The 14,982-nt window shown below is 40.9% G+C and overlaps 1 protein-coding gene across 10 annotated transcripts in view; it reads right to left on the bottom strand.

The window, feature by feature from the left end:
- The window catches only part of sorbs3 (sorbin and SH3 domain containing 3), a 30,178-nt gene extending 24,035 nt beyond the window's left edge, over positions 1–6,143 (bottom strand). For 2 of the 10 annotated variants that reach the window (XM_037097468.1, XM_037097469.1), the window contains exon 1: positions 5,329–5,609. The gene's annotated coding sequence lies outside the window, so the exon portion shown is untranslated. Of the gene's footprint in view, positions 1–2,072; positions 2,230–5,328; positions 5,622–6,046 lie in introns of those variants that run through there. The other 8 variants (XM_037097463.1, XM_037097471.1, XM_037097467.1 and 5 more) reach the window with 6 other exon arrangements.
- Positions 6,144–14,982: the final 8,839 nt, after the last annotated feature.

The raw sequence follows: 14,982 nt of genomic DNA, 5'->3' as shown, positions 1-14,982 counted from the left end.
ACTTCTGCGATCTGTTAGCGCACCGTCAGGAAAGCAAAGATTTGTGGTCGGAGGAATCATCAATTCATCAATTCATCAATAAATCATCTATACAAGAGAGTGACGGTGGAGAATGTGTCAGTAATGAGCAGTGACTGGATGTCCTGAGACTTAAATTAAAAAGAATAAAACTGTCACTTGTGAACAGATAGCCATTCATTAGCATAAGTGTTGTTCTCTGCTTCTGTGTGCAGGGTGGTGAGTTAATCATTGACTCCATGACGTGGAAACTACTGCTCACAGTCCAGTGAAGGGATCTAAGTCCTTGCAACATACATGAAGGAAACTGCACAGAATATGAGTATTTGCTTAAGGTGGTAATTTTGTTTGGGTAAATACTGACTGGCACTACATTTGACCCTAAATACTCTGAGTTACATTGTACAACCATCAAAGGAACTTTGCCTTGTCATAAGTGAACTGAATATTTTCACATGTTGACTAAAATCAGAAAAAAATGAAAGAAAAAAAAATGAACTTGACGTTTGGACTTTGACCGATAATTAATTTTTTCTCACATATGAATTGAAATTACTAACATGTGAGACTTACATTTTCAAATATCTAATATGTGATTGACTTCTTTGTTTCTTGACATGTCATCTAAAATTTGAAAATTTCAACATAATAAATTTACATTTATATGTGTGACTTCATCGGTGATTAGCTTTTCCTCACATGTAGATTATAGATTATACATGTGGAAACAAACAGATTCAGACCATCTGATGAAGTGTGTATTTCCCGGAGATCAGCTGACATGACAGACAGAAGGGTAAAGTCTTATCACCAATTTGCACGTACAAGATGTTACTGCGGCCCAAGAAGTTACATAACGCGGTCGTAAAAACCGAAGGAATCCTGCTTTAAAAAAATAGTGAGAGGGTAATTACAAGCACATTTGGTGAATAAATAAAAGGGGCATTTATTTCTAAACACATTCAATGAGTCACTCTGCAGCTATGTGAGAGACGTTAGAGGTCCTGTGAGGTTGATCACACAGCCACGCTGCCCTTCTGCAACTTAGCAGATGTGCACATGCAGCCCATACAAGGTCCTGCAGTGGGAAGTTTATGATATGCAGTTATTGGGGGATACACACATTTATCAGGAGAGAAGTATTTCACCTCCTTGTATGGTGCTCCTCCAGTCGGAGCAACAGGAGGAGCCGGCATGCGTGTTTCTTGTCAATGGAGATGTGTTCTCAGGAGGAGCAGCAGGGTCATAAATCAGAGCCTCTCTTTTCAAGAGGAGCCGGATTGCTGTGCAGTTTTATCAGATTTGTTCTTACAACAAACACACTGTACATCATTTAAGATTTGTGGACGTTAAACTGTAACACGATGTGTCAGGCGAAGCATGAGAAAATGCACACTGAGATCACAGGAGCTGCGGACACATCACACAAATCCTCATGCCTGTCGTTTCGCATCTCTAAAGCTGAGTGTAGCCTGTGGATATGAGGACTGGCAGCTCAGACCCTCAGTAATATCACAAAGGGAATCAGAGCCGGCTGTAGAAATCACCCTGACAGTAAGGGGAGCCACCGGTGATGACTGCACCGTCCTGATTTCAGGTCATTACCACTTAGAATCTGCAGCAAAGGAAGGGAAAGTTCTCTGAGAGAACACCTGATTTCCTCTGACTCTCTGGAGCTCTGTTGCTGGTGCACACATAGCAGCCGGGCAGAGCAATGAGGAATGACATGTTAGGAAACACTGTCACTGTAACCCTTTCTCTATGTTTCTGTCTCTCCAGCTGTAGCTCACAGCTGTTCCTGCCACCACTTGCCCAAAAGCCCGACAGGTCTGTTACAACCTCCAAACTGCACCTATCAAATGTGTGAACCTGTTAAAAAAAACATCCCGCCTTCAACACAATGCACTCATGGGTAAGTCTGAGGCATTAATCCTGTGGAGCAGGCTGACAGGTTGCTCCACCTTAAACAGCAGCTGAGCAGACACAAGTTTCTACACTTTCAATGTTAAGATCACTCCCTGTGCGTTTAATCCCATGGGAAAGAGTGTACTCACCTTAAAAGAGACAGCAACAAGGGAACTCACGCCTCCTCCTGACTTCCTGCACGTAAACCACGCTGCACACTCGACCCTGCTCTTTCTCTCAAACTAACCAGGACACATAATCGCTCTGTCTCCCTGTCTCCCTCTCTCTCTTTCTTTCTCTCTCTCTCTCTCTTTCTTTCCCAGCCCTCGCTCTGCCTGCCTCCGCGGACAACTTCCCGGTTGACAGGCATCACCATAGCAACCCCACTTCGGCCCCCTGCTCTTGGCTTGTCAGTTCAGGGCACCTCCTTCAGTGGAGCAGCCCTATTGTTGTGATAAGGTGATATTTCACAGTGCAGGGTTAACCAGGGGAATGAAAATAGTTCATCACCTCCACCTCCCCAGACAGTGCCCAGTGACTCCATGACACCCCCTCTTAACTTTATCTCTCCCATGCCTCCCTCTGCTTGTGTGTGTGTGTGTTTATGTGCGATTGCAAAGGCCTGCAAAGGTTCTTTCTGTTCCAGTAGCTCTGGAAGTGTTTTGGGGTCATTACTCTACACCTTATAGGACAGGTCCTGCTGATGTCTCTCTCATGATCACACACACTGGACTGTTTAACTGAATGTTAAAAGTGTTGACTTATAAATGTATTTAAGTGTCAAAGTCAGACTTAAACACACTTTTTTACATGTATACTAAGGGTCGATTACAGGCCTGGCCATTTACCAAACATCTTTCTGATTACTAGAATTTTTTTGTTGTTGTTGTTAAACTGATTGCAGATAATAATAATTACATCAATTTATAAATTTGCTACAAGTGTCAAAATACATTTTCTGACAATAAATGTATGTAGTATTTAGGATCAAATCAAGTAAATTACAAATATGTTGACTTGTTATTTATGCTCTCTAAATCTGCAAAGTAATTAGTTACTAAAGTTGTGGTGAACAAAGAAGTAACCCTTAAGTAAAGAAATTACAAGTTACAAAGTTCATTAGAATGTATTTGTACATGTTATTTACATTTTCTGATAATTAGAATCTGGACCCATACAAAAAGTACTTGGGTAAAACAGTTTAAGTATCTGCCATTTAATGTTTCTTGAGGATTCAAAGTAATTTTCTCAATGAAATTTATCTAAAGATCAAAATTACAAGTAAAAGTAAATTACAACTATATTGACATGTTATTTATGCTCTCTAAATACTCAGAATTCAGAACTTGAATAACACACACACACACACACACACACACACACACACATACATCAACCTTAATTCAAGTCCTGACCCTAAATTTTACAGTCAGCATTTTGGTCCCCACACAGTTGTTGGTTCCCACAATGTGAGTTGCCAGTCTCCACTTACATATGAAAACAAGACTGACAAGTAACTGGATGACTGGACGATGATCAAATTATTCAAACTAGGAGATGCAGTATGAGCACAGATAAGTCGGTCAACATTCAAATTCTGGTTGGGTGACTCTTCAAACCACAGAGCTGAAAACATTCAAAGAGCAATGAGGCACAATTCTTAAATCCCACCGCTGCTCTTGCACACAAAACTTGCCCAAATAAAAGCAGGATTTCCTGTTTGCCCGCAGTTCTTGCCAGCGATGACAAACAACGCACAACCTGAAATCTAACATGCTGACAGGCTTGTTTTGGCACTGAGGGTGCAGCAGGTAGGCCAGTGACAAGGTGGGAGATCCAGTCGCCTGCTCATGTTTACTGTTGGTTGTAGCAGTAAACAGAAGACAGGACAAAGAAACAAAGAATAACATTTAACAGAGGCTAGTCAATAGTTTAAAAGTGTGTGTGTGTGTGTGCGTGTGTGTGTGTTGGCCACTACCAACATGAAATTGAAGGACTCAGCTCTTTTTTTTAATAATTTAGTGGTCTGGCTTGGTAGAGCGTAACTCGGGGCAGATATCCATTTACTGAGCCTGTACTCCTGACAGGCTTGTTTTTGCCAAACAGTTGAGCTGCTGAACCTGAGGGGCATGCTGGGTAGCGCTGCTTCAGGCATCAGGCGGAGGGTACTCTCATAATAATCTGTGTCCCGCTGGAGCAGACTTTCACCCCGCTGTGACCACATCTGACACCCTGTCACTCTGCAGCAAAATGAGGTCATCACGCAAGAGGCGATTGCAGCTTTGGCCCAGGACCTGACACCTCTCCCTCACACTGGATCCTTGTTCACTTTGTCTCCGCTAAACAAACACAAGGCTTCACCAATTCCGACTCCCTTTTTTTTTTTTTTTTTTTTTAATCACAGTGAAACATTGTCAGAGGAGGAGAAAAGACACATGATGTTTTACCTCCGTCCCTCGGACCTTTACCACCCTGTTAACTGTCCTTTCACACTGAGTGGTATGTGCCAGTCCGTCGCTACAGAGGCTCATTAAAAATGCATAAACTATGACATAAATCTGTTATGTAATCAACAACTACATGACATGATGACTTTAAAAAAAAAATTTTAAAAAGTGTAACCAAGCTGGTGATTACCCCTCGAAGGGAACAAGGGACAGCAAGTCTGCAAAAAATCACAGGGTAAAGAGGATTTAGCTGAAGAGATACAGGCAGGTAAAGCCTAACAAGGAGCTCAGTGCGGTGTGTGTCATTCATACCACAGGTTGTACTCTGACGGAGCACATGTGGAATTTCTCTGGGAACAACGCAAAAGCATCTGGGTTTATTTTAGCGGTAAACAACATTTTCCTCAGCTGTGAGTGTCCCAGGATGAGAGGGCGAAAAACAAATCCTCGTGGGACATTCTGCTCTGAGGATGCTTATTTAAAAAAAAAAAAAAAAAAAGCATAACAAACAAATGATTGAGGGATTTTCTGACAGGGAAACATTCACACGATTAAATGTTTTAGACCAAAACAGCAACTAGAGACGCAACAGCTTTCTTGGGACAAAGGTCTGATAACCGTCTTCTGAAGCACGGACAGTAAAAGATTGGCATCTACTGAGGCAAAGTCCTCCTCATAACCGCCCTTTACATACAACTGTTGCTCAATGACTTTCTGAGAAAATGAGGAAAAATGACAACAGTGACAGATCTGGTTTGTCTGCATGGTTTCCAGTGATAAACTGGTTGATGAAGGAAAACAACATGATGCTCAAATGTGTGTTTGCTTTCCAATAAAAGCAGGAATCACCAAGTCAAGCTCATTAAAGTGACAGAAAAATTCTTAAACTGTGAATATCTACTTCTATACCCTCTCTAGTCATGGTGTAAAGTGGCAGCACAAGTTGTACAGTACTTACAGGCGAGTGCAGGCTGAGCAGTGAGGTCTCCTCAGTGCAGACGGAGGGAGAGGAAGTGAATGAAAAAGAAGGAGGGAATCGCGGCTGCTCCTCTCTCTCTCCCTCCCTCTTTCTCTTTCTCTTTCTCAGGCCAACAGGGTGTCTTTTATCTTTGGTGAATGATTCAGCGAGGGTCTGGATGTTTGACCGAACGTCTGTAGGCGTGTGAATGTGTGTGTGTGTGTGTGTGTGTGTGTGTGTGTGTTGTGTTGTGTGTGTATGTCAGAGAGAGAGAGAGAGGGAGCAAGCACACTACAGCTCATCAGGGAGAAGGCACTCAGTAATAGTTTCCATCCGCAGCTGGAAATAATAGAGATTCTCATACAGGCACTGGCTCAGTGGCACCGCCCTCCAGTGTTTTACGTGGAAAGGAGGAGGAGGCGATTTTCATCCCCATCCCAATAAATAGGAGTGACACACATATTATAATAGCATGCTCTGTCCACTGTCAGATGTTGAGTCTGTCATATTCAGATCAGAAACAAAAGGCAGTCTGGAGCCCTGCCTATGATGTATATGATGTTGTGCTCACCTGTCAGTTCATCCTCACTCAGTCTTTCATTCAGAGGAGTTCCTTTAAATGAATTTCTAATGCATGCACACAGTAACAGTTGAGCGCCTCAGGGAAGTCTCAGTATTTCCATGTTGTGTTCCAGTTACCAGGCCTCACTTTACTCACCCAGTATGAGGAAAACCTTGCAGCAAAGCCAACGGAAGTCCACATCAGATCAGCTGTACTCCTGCAACTACAGGCTCTGCTCAGCTTCTGTTAAGCTTCCCAAGAGGTTTATCTGTGTGTTCCCCCTCCCATGCTTCCTCATCATGACACATTAGTCTGCAGACGCCCGCTGGATTCCTGCACTCTGTGTCCAGAGGCGTCTCTCAGCTCCGCCATCCAAGATAAATATTTAACAGGTTGGCCGTGAGATCAGCAACCAAAGGTCGCGTCGCTCTTTGCCTCTGGAGTCCGTCGTCCCGTTGGACAGCAGGAGGCAACAACCAGCAGCTCCACAGTGACACCGTGAGTCGGAGGAACCGCAGTCCAGAGGAGAAACAAGAGCCACCATGTTTAAAGAAACATCAGTTTATGACACTGACAGCTTCACATCTGAACACACAGCACTTGGCATTTTTGTGCCGTCTCTGTCTGTAATGTTGCTAAGTGGCGGTGATGGAATGTAACTAAGTACATTTACTCAAGTACTTTACTAAAGTACATTTTTTAGATACTTTTTTACTGGGGTATTTTATTTCTGCTTCTTTTTTTCTTTTTTTTCAGTGATGGAATGTAACGAAGAACATTTACTCAAATACTGTACTTAATCTTACTACTTTAACTGGAGTATTTCCATTTTCTGTAAAATTTATACATCAGCATACTACATATCAGTGGTTTTATGCCGCAACATTTTGTAACTGATTTGATAACTGAAGTTACCTGTTACTTTGTATTTGCATGCTGTATGTATATGATTGCATGCCAAAATAACACATTTTGCAATTAATTTATGAGCAATTACATTAAAAAACACAGATTCTGATCATTAAGTCCATTTAATATCAGATGCCTGTAGACTTTTACTCAAGTACTATTTTGTGTTTGTAACAGTCATACCGTTGTAATATTTTAGCGTTATATTTAACATATGACTTTTGGTTACTTTCCTAACATTGTGTGTTATCACCCAAGTACTGTACTTAAATTAGGTACTTGTACTCCATTTTCCACTACATTATACTTTCACTCCACTACATTTCAGAGGCAAATATTGTACTTTTTACTCACCTGCATTTATTTTGATACTTTAGTTACTAGTTACTTACCAGATTGTATGCTGAATTGGAGCCATAGTAGCACATTTTAAAATGATGATGTATACATACACATAAATATGGGTATGACTTACTTTTACTATTGTATCAAATTTTTTTGTGAGAGAATTGCTTTTGATACTTAAACATTATACATATCAGTTACTTTGAGATTTTTGCTCAAATTCGTCATGGTGACTTTGTTTTTACCACAGTAACATTTAACATTATGAGTATGACTTTGAGGATACTTCTTACAACACAGTCTACAATCTAAAAAGCATAATTTGCCAAAAACAGTGACGCATTTTATGACAGTTCAATGTTAAGTGTTACAGATAATCCAAAAGTTCAGAGTTTTATCAATTGAATAACTTTAACAAAAGCGTCATGTGTTATTCACTTATCACATGTAAAGTTCAGGCAATTCCTACTAAAACATGATATACTAGACATGGAGCGGCTGTAGCTCAACGTGCAGAGATGAGCCGCATGTCGAAGTGTCCTTGAGTGAGATACTGAACCGCACATAGCTCATCAGTGAGGGCCCTGCGATGAGCTGGCGACTTATCCAGGGAGCACCCTGCCCTCGCCCTGAGACAAGGCTGGGATTGGCTCCAACAGCAACACCCCGCAACCCCATGGAAAGGGATAAGCAGTTATGACAATGACATGACATGACATATTAGACATATTACAGGTATTAGACATAAGTGTAATGCTTTTCAAACAATTTATTATGTCTCTTGTAATAAGTCACATATCTAGTTATTTCATTTGGACATATTGGGTCCCCATGATAAAAAAAAAAAAATAAAAAAAAAACCATTGCAAAAGATTACATCCTTTCCTTTGAACGTATGTAATAGAATTAGATGGAAATTTAGCCACATTTGTTTTGTTTTTTAATGAGTATACCTTCTTTCCAAAAATCAGGGAACTAGATGCATTTTGCCAAAAACATCTTATCCTCTTGTCTCATTTTGTCAGACTTTGTTATGCAGTGGTCAGTCACATGATAAGCTGTGGCACACTGCCTCTTAGTGGCCCTGGGAAGAACTGTGTGGATTTCCTATTGTACCATGAATGATACAGACAGATGTCGCCAGAGTCTTAAAAATGCCACCATCAGTGTGTAGAAATAGTTTCAAGACCTTATCGAAGTGTCATTTTTATCTTCAATTCAAGTTTAACATTTATGTGTAACTGGGGTTTATCATGCACACTGTCAACACATTTAATAATACAAACCTAGTATTAACACATAACAGTGTAAGACATTGTTATAGTGGCTAAAATGACAAGAAGAGGAAAAAATATCCTCTACAGTATGCAGGAAATAAACCAGCCTAAACATATGCTGTAAACAGCTCCTGCCTGTGTATGGATAAAATCATAGCTCTTAAGTTCACAAAAGACACTGGAACTCCACAGCAACAGAGAACATTTAAAAAAATAATAATAAAAAAAATGGTTGCATACAGCCAGTACAGCACAATCCAAGAGTTGGGAGCCCAAACTGATGTGATAAGACGTTATTTCCACAATTTTAATGAGGAATGAGACTCAACAATCAACCATCTTTTTGGTGCATTTAAGAAACAGCTTGGACAAATCCTACAGATTCTACCTTTAAATTTGATAGTTTTTGATTTATATTAATATGCATGAGGTTCAGTTAGCTTTGCATACAGATGGCTGGTAGAAATGTCCTTGAGGAAAGAGATACTTTCAACTTTTACACTTTGAGTTGACTTCAGAGCCTGTACTTTATTACCTTTAGTTGAGTAAAGAAGTTGAATCAGTGCTTTTTACTTTTATAAGAGTCCTTTTTTTTACACAAGTATCGGTACTTCTACCTGAGTAGAGCAGTATTAGACATAAAATATATCTCGTAATTATGTATTTAGGTCTCTTGTGTAAAATGTAATCGTTCAGTAATTTGTAATTAAGCTCTGGCAATAATGTAACTGAAACATTCATGCCAATAAAACTTAATCTAACTTTATGTCTCAAAATGGGTGGCTGAGATCCACCCCTGTGATTAGTTTGGTCTGCTGTCAATTGTAATGCATAATCTATGCTACTGGAATGCATATCCACATTATGTACCATAAGGGTTAGATATAAAGGACAAACATTTTGTTTGCATGTGAGATGTTTTTCCAGTCTTACAGTATCAGAAAGATTAAATCTGAGAAACAATCTGCATGTCTTCATCAGTGTCTTGTAACCTATATGTGAAGCAAATCAACAGGTGACAAGTGAGCTACTTTCTTGATTTAAAAAAGCAATGACAATGTGAATAAGTGATTAACACGTTTGGTGCTGATGATGCTAATTTTTTGCACCGTCAGGCACATATGATCCTCGATGTCACACCTTGCCAGGATCTTAACTGGGTTTGCTAATCATTTGCTTTGCAGCAATGATGAAGTATTTCCTGATTACTGCTATAAAACCTTTATAACTATTAACAAGTAATAACTAGCTAAATGTTGCACATACACATTTCAACAACCCTCCATAGACACGCTACATGTTTAATAAATGGATAAAAGGCACTGTGTTTATGATTGGTTTATAGGACAGTGGGATTGTTGATTGATTAACTCGTATTTCAGTCTTTGTTAAGGCTCCTGCTTTGACCTGAGCAATGACTCAACCATGTAGATCCATCAGTGGGCAATCTGTATCTTTGCCTCTGTTTGCAAAAAATGTAAGATTTCTGATGTATGGTATTACGTTTGTTTTTACAAATACAACTCATTCTTTGCAGGTTTCCATTTTCAGAATCCTATTTTGAATGCTGACAGTTCATTCTTGACCATTATAGAGTGCAATCAACAAAATAATCTCTTGCCTCGTCATTGTTTTATGACGGCATTTCTTGTGAATCATGTGGTTGCTGCAATAAACATGTCGGTGTTAATGATCATTTTACAGCTATATGAAGTTATACTCGTAAACAAGTTGTTTTTATACTTTGACATTTAGGTACTCATGCACACAAAACACGAATGATAGAGAGAGAGGGTCCTGATAGAATCAAGTAGATTACCTCTAGAGAACAATCTGCACACATCGCAGAAAATCTAACTGCTGGTCACTGAATGTTTCCCTACAACAGAATTATAGATCATGCTGACACAGCTGCCATCACACTCAGGACAGTAAGCTCAAATGTGGTAGTGCTGTGTTCCAATTCCAATAAATGTCCAGAATCTGACTGAAAAAAAAATGAAAAAATTGAAAAAATCCGATCATTCTTTGCAACAAGTTTCCATTCCAAAAACTTGGATAAAAGTACAGCTAAATGAATAATTTCAGTATAAGCAGTGAAATGGTAAGGATTTGTCAGATTCCCAGTGTTAATACAACACAGTATCAGAACATAATCCCAGTTTTCAAACAGCCCACCCTTAACGGTGGAAAATGGCCGCCGTGTGAACCATCGTGTGTGCGTGGATCCTATGAAATGCGAGGAATTGTTTTGACTCTCAGGAAGTCAGCCACTTTGAAAAATTTCCAGATTATTTCAGGGCAGAAGACTCCTACATGCTAATATTCAGTTATGGTCAGAGTACCACTTTCTGGCCACAGGAAATGACAGCTTATATACATTGATGTGTACACACTTCTCCTGGCTGGTCAGCAAGATCTACCATGAGTTTGGTCACTTTGATAATAGTATATGGTGTAGATTGTGAGTTTTCATCTGACGCTATGGCAACATTTTATTCACTGTGAACAGGAAGATGCTGTGACTTCAGTATAAATGGTCAAATCCCCAAATTTCACGTGTGATTACAGTCCCAGCCAGACAACATCTACTTTCCACATCAGAGTTATAGTCGTTTAGTCACTTACTGGCAACAGGAAGTAAGCCTTAAGTGACAATCATCACTTGATTTACACACATTTTCATATTATGTTCTAACTTTCACATACTTGAACCCAATGTGTAATTTGTGAGCGCTCACAGGTAGACAGAGGAAGTAACATTGAACTTCTTTGAGCAGTGCCCCTGACACATGAGCATCCAGAGGCCTGTTGAATGGGGCTGCAGCTGTCACATGGCTGGGTGTGAGACCCTGTTCAACACTGACACTGATCGTGATCTGCTGGGATTTCCTGGCCCAACAAGGCGAGTTTATGTTGTGTCTCATGAAGGCCTTTGATAACTTGATTATGAACTGCAATCAAATCATTAATCATCTACTCTTTTTAGGTTAAGTCTGCATATGTCAGACCAAAGGTGAAATCATCAGTTTCTTATAATCAGCATAGAGCAAATCTGTAGACAACAAATGAACTATTAACAATTTAAGCTCAGTTGACAATGTGAATAAGTGACAAACACCTTTGGTGCTGATGAAGCTAATTTCTTGCAGCATCAGCTACATCTGATCCTCAGTGTCACACCTTGCCTGTGTTTTGGTTTGTCGTAAACAGCTTTGTTAAACATTCATTTTGCAGTTGTAAAAAACCTTTATAACTGTAAACAAGTAATAACGAAACTAAAAGTAGATGTTGCCTTGCTGCACATTTGAACAACATGCTACATAATACACAAAATAATATTTCAGTCTTTATTGAGGCTCCTGCTGCAGTGATTCAGGACTGCAGATTTAGGGGCTGTCTGCTGTGTGTCTATGGCCTGTGCTTCTGTATGCACAGATTTATTTCTGCTGTGTGCTGGTATCAGATTTATTTAAAAGAAATACAAGTCACTATTTACAACAGGTTTCCATTTCCAAGATGCAATTCTCAATTTAAAAAGTTGACAGTTGGTTCATGAGCTCGTACGAGGTTGACAAAACAATCTCTACTCAAGGATAGGGATGCACCGATCTGACTTTTTCAGTCCCAAAACCGATGCCTGGGCTCTGTATCTGTCGATACCCAATACCGATCCGATAACGTTGTTGAATTAATGATAAGCTGTATACAGGTTTTGGAAAAAATACTTGCGTGATGGAAGAGAGTACCCTGGCTCTAAGTATTCCAGAGGGCTACAGAAGCCCTCATCTTCAACAACTGACATTGGTCGAGCACCTAAAACAATGCATTCTAAAACTTTCTGTGTTATTTCCAAAGCTTTCAAGCTTTCCGACGGAAACTTTTTCGCGCCGTTGAAGTGCCTCTGCCAAAGTTATTGGCTGGGCTGTACTGTCTTATGCTCCTTTGGTTGTGTTGAGCTGCAGGAATTGGGCGCTCTCTTTAGCATGGTCCTTTTGTATGTGCTTGATTAAATTGGTAGTATTGAACTTTGCAGTACTACCACCACCCCTCCAAACATTTATTTTGCAGACATTGCAAACAGCCGTCAAACAGTTGGCGTGGGAAATGTGAAATATCTCCACACAGCTGACTCTTTGTCCGACCATTAGTCAGATCACTGTGGTGATACGACATTGTTTGTTGCACCGAGAAGCTTGTAGCAGCCCAGAGACATGCCTCCCATCCACTGGTGGCGCTCTGATCTCATGTCGACACAACGGACAACTGCCGAACTGCTGGATGACTCTGGAGCCGCAGGGCCGACATAGACACCGGTGGCCACAAGGCAGAGTTGTGGCAGCACTGCAGAAACAGGCCTACAGGCCAGCCCAACCTACATAGAATTATAAACAAAAAACACATAAATCATGGAGATATGTCCACTACTTTGACAACAGACAAACAAAAGACTCTTCTGGGTATAATAAACAAATGTGCTCCTAAAAGACTACAAGGAAATAAAATGTCAAACTGAGGGTGTATAGGGGCTACAGGGTTTCAAGGGGTTCCAGAATAAACACAGGTTCCTCGCTAGAATGATGTCGGGCAGCCAGGAAAACACTATAGGGCCTAAAAAGAGCATTATTTGTTTGGCAAGCTAAGTGAGAACAAGGTTCTCAGTGATTCAAGGACAGATTCAGAATGAGAGTGAGAGCCACCTGTGTGCCGAGATGTTACAATTAGAAGATAGTCCAACACAAACTGTTTCCTCTGGTTACAAATGTGCAAATCAGATAGTATTTGGTTGGATGGACTCTGGATGGATTCGTGCACAGGAGCAGCCCAGTGCCCAGGTGTGTCAGTGAGGTTTGGGATGGCCATGGCGGGCAGAGGCCGAGATCTGGCTGAGGGCGACACGTTGGTGAAGCCCACGCGCAGAGCTCCGTGCCAGTTAGACAAATCTTTCTCCACCCTCAGACGGATCCTCTCCTGGATCTTCAGCGGGCGGCTGCTGAACACCAGGCCGTTCTTGAACGTCTTGCCCGTCCTCTCTGCCAGTCGACCCCCCCGGTTCAGCCTGACTTGGTCTCCCACGGCCTGACAGTGGAATATCAGAGGGCCGAGGCAGAACACGCTGCATGTGTGTGACGCCTCTGACTCAACAACTGCAACAGAACCAAATCAAAACTATTCATCTTGATTAAATCTGCACAACAATGTGCATGTGTACAGACAACAACAACAACTAGACAATTCCCCGCCGGGGAATCGCGAGAGTGGGCTGTGCGCTTTGCCCCGTGTCAAAAAAACTATGAAAGCTAAGGCAAAAGTATGATATCACGTTGATAATTTGGAGTTTCATCTACATTTTATAGTTTTAATGGTGTGTCTAGGTCAACGTATGCCAGAGCAGGAGATGTTTGAAAAATGTTGAAGATTTGCGACTTTTTTGACCTCGTCCCATTCATTCCTTATGGGAAATGTTTGGCAGTTTTTCGCGTCTTACGATCTTGGAGAAAAAAAAACTTAAATATTTGTAGACCTGAAAACTCCTGCCGTAGGTTGTTCACTATGTGACATCCTTGAAGGTTGTGATACTGGACTGCTTTTACCTATTCTGTCTCCTAAGATCATAGATGGGTGCTCAAAGTTAAAGTGTGGACTGAGATTAGTACTTATCCTAGAAGAAAAGGGACAAACTTCACAGGATATTAATGTATTGAGACTTGTTCTGTGCCGAGTGACTGGGTCAGATCAAACTGGGAGATGATAGCTCAGTCTTTGATTCCCTTTAATCCTGCACAGGTGTGAAGACTGGAGGCATGGAGGGATCACTGACCGAGCCCCTGAGCCAGAGACCTGTTTGAAGTTAACACAAAACTCACAAAACTGATCTCATTTTCTTCACATCAGAGTTCAAATCCAATCTAATATTAACAGTCACACTGAATCAGTTTGGCAGCAGAATAACTGGTTTTAAAAGGTAGCGTCTGCACCTGAAGCTTTATTTAATGATTCGATGTGATATATTTTAGCGTTCTGTAATGTTTAGTGTATCTGCGGAGAGGAGCGTCAGTGTTGATCTGTTGTGGTACAGGAGCAGTGGTCTCTTCAGGTCCTCCTTTACCTCTGCTGCTGGGTTGTTCAACCTCTCATGCAGTTCTCGGATGGAAAGAAAAGAAGTTTGTGTCGCTTATTACAGTTAAAACTGTAGTCTGTAACTATTTTCTGTTACATTTGCTAAAATTGTCATAATGATCTGACAGTAGAACAAGATACAGGTTAGATGTGTAAAAATCCACTGTCCTTGGCTCCATCCGGTGGCCCTAATTTGATTTGCAAGAATCCACTGCTCCCGGATCAACACAACCAATCAGAGCCAAAGGGAGTGTCTGAGAATTGTCAATCATTCTCTAGCACGTGCATGTTGTTAGCAGTGCCTGCTCTTACCTGGTCAGATATGATCAAACCCAAACTGTAAACAATGGCAGACAACAACAACAACAGAGCTGAAAAACGTCCCACCATTGCCCATGTCAACGTGAAGATTTAAGAAGACTGACGAAGAAAAGCAGCAGC

This window comes from Acanthopagrus latus, chromosome 5, assembly GCF_904848185.1.
Source record: "Acanthopagrus latus isolate v.2019 chromosome 5, fAcaLat1.1, whole genome shotgun sequence".
Lineage (NCBI taxonomy): Eukaryota > Metazoa > Chordata > Actinopteri > Spariformes > Sparidae > Acanthopagrus > Acanthopagrus latus.
This window is presented reverse-complemented; position numbering and strand designations above follow the sequence as displayed.